At 34.6% G+C, this 2,263-nt stretch overlaps 1 long non-coding RNA gene across 1 annotated transcript; it reads right to left on the bottom strand.

The window, feature by feature from the left end:
- Nucleotides 1-893: 893 nt before the first annotated feature.
- On the bottom strand, nt 894-1,684 carry LOC132617890 (uncharacterized). The gene is made up of 2 exons (XR_009573861.1): nt 1,626-1,684; nt 894-1,514 (listed from the first exon to the last, which is right to left on the bottom strand). It is a non-coding gene; the product is annotated as an uncharacterized LOC132617890 (long non-coding RNA).
- Between the last annotated feature and the right edge of the window lie 579 nt (nt 1,685-2,263).

Here is a 2,263-nt window from a genome sequence, read left to right as displayed (position 1 = left end):
TTCAAATCTCTCAAACCCATATTTTACTAATTAAATTGTACTTTGAAAGGAATTTTTGGGTGGTATCATACCACTGGTATGTGGGCTTAATTAGCTTAGGCGTGGTTATGAAGGAATGGTCTTACAAAATAATTTTGGATATGTTACCAAATACCAAGTTGGAAGTGTTGAGACTAATTAAGGGATCTCCAGTTCCCATCAAGTGTAGTTTTGTCCACAGACAATATTAGTGGGTTTCAATTCCAAGTAATTGGTGTTATAAATATGGTAAGTATCTATTTTCTACTACTTGACAAAACACAGTGTTGATAATCTACGTCCCAACTCCTATTTATCATTAATGTGAAAAATTATAACATGACTATTTAACCCTCATGTATATAATTTTTAATTTAATTCATTTTATAAACATTATTTTAATGTTCCAAGTATATGGTCAACAACAACGAGGTTAAAATTAAGGTAAATAATGAGATTCCAGTGCTTTGCCGCCGCAGCCACCGCCATTAATCCTTTCATTTACGTTTCCCCATCACCATTATCTGTGTTGGAAGATGCTTGTTCAAGAGCGAAAAAATTGCTTGTTTAAGAGGGACAAAGGGAGAGAAAGTTTAAAGAAGTAAAACAAAAGAAGAGATGCAACTGTAATTTCTAATCCAGTATACCAAAAATAATTATTTTTCTCTTTTTTGCTTGTTCAATTATTCAATCAAGAGAAAATTAACTTTTATTTCATAATTTAACCCTTATGTCGCAATCCATTCTCGCAAGTCTCAACTAGCACCTAACAAGTGACTACCCACCCTTGAGCGAATCATACCTTTGTTTTAAAATCAACTCGCGAATAAGAATAAGGTAAAGCTTTTGAAAACTAAAATAAGTCTAGAAATCAATTAAACAGTGGAATTAGAAAGAACGCAGTTCAAGTGAATCTGATAGCATGAAATCCCAAAATACATTGTCGAGGAACTACAAGAGCAAGTGAATTCAAAAGACAAGGCACGCAACCGAAATATTGAATTTAAGGAAGATATATAACACAGTAGTAGCCACCACGAACTGAGCGATTGGCTCACCTCAGCTGGAACTGAGTTGATCTCGAACGAGATTATGGTAACCGAGTAGTGCTACTAGTATAAGGATTTACACGAAACAGTAAGTGGACTTGGTGAGCATAACGCCCAGAAAAATTATCAACTCGCTCCTTGTCTTACCCCTTAGAACAAGTCTTCAAAATAAATGCATGAAAGTAATAACTGGATATATAACAATATCTGGAAGTCATCATAAGAGATAAACCGTAATCAGTAATAAGATATCTCCCCTAGTAAGCACGTATGTGCGTTGGGCCCTTGTGCATGTGTACAGCCACTAGACCATCCAACAGGCCCACGTAGATAAGACTGTCCAACCAAGTCATGATTCCTTTACAGATAATACTGCTAAACCACTCGCGTGGGCTCTTGTCAATAAAATGACTAGATCAAATCCATGAACCCTCACTGGTAAGACGGCTAGACCAAAGTTCATGATAAAGTATCAGAATCCAACTAAACAAGTTCAAGAGTTAGTAAAAGTAATTAACATTAGTTGATGAATATTTCATGAAACAAGTATACACATACCACAAAATCATAAAAGTCCTTAAATGCTTCAAACAGAGTGATACTACAATGTCATGATTAATTTTTAATAGAAAGAGTTCATATCATGCTTTTATAACTCAACAATATCACGATATGTTTGTGACCAGGCATGACGTGGTTGGATAAGCACAAAATAGTGTATGTGTTGTACCACAACATACTAGATAGTTTTAACACATTTATGCAAGTTAAAAATCATAATTTGTAAACGCAAGAAATCTGAAGGTCAAGTCTCACTACCTCAAAATCAGCAAGCTTCCTAAACTCAAAATGTGTAAATCTTCACTCAAATGACCTCCAACGACTTGAATATATGCACAACATCGATAAGAGACATCAATTATACTAGTCGGGGTCAAAATCATCGAGATGTCACTCCCCAGTCAAACTAGTCAAACTCCAAAATAAATTTAGAATCGGATTATTCATACGTTCACGATTCCCTTTTTCTAATCGAGTTCTGATTGGGTTCATTAATTTTTTAATTGGGAAACTGGCTCAAAATCCATCAATAAAACCTCTTGAATCCAATGAATCTATGGTAAAAACCCAACTAAAATCAAGTATGTTAAGCCAAGAATGTTAGGGAATCATTACATCAATGATATGGATGGAAA

The sequence above is a fragment of the Lycium barbarum genome, chromosome 11 (genome assembly GCF_019175385.1).
Source record: "Lycium barbarum isolate Lr01 chromosome 11, ASM1917538v2, whole genome shotgun sequence".
NCBI classification, from domain to species: domain Eukaryota; kingdom Viridiplantae; phylum Streptophyta; class Magnoliopsida; order Solanales; family Solanaceae; genus Lycium; species Lycium barbarum.
Note: the sequence above shows the minus strand (reverse complement) of the source record. Positions and strands in the feature narration are given on the sequence as shown.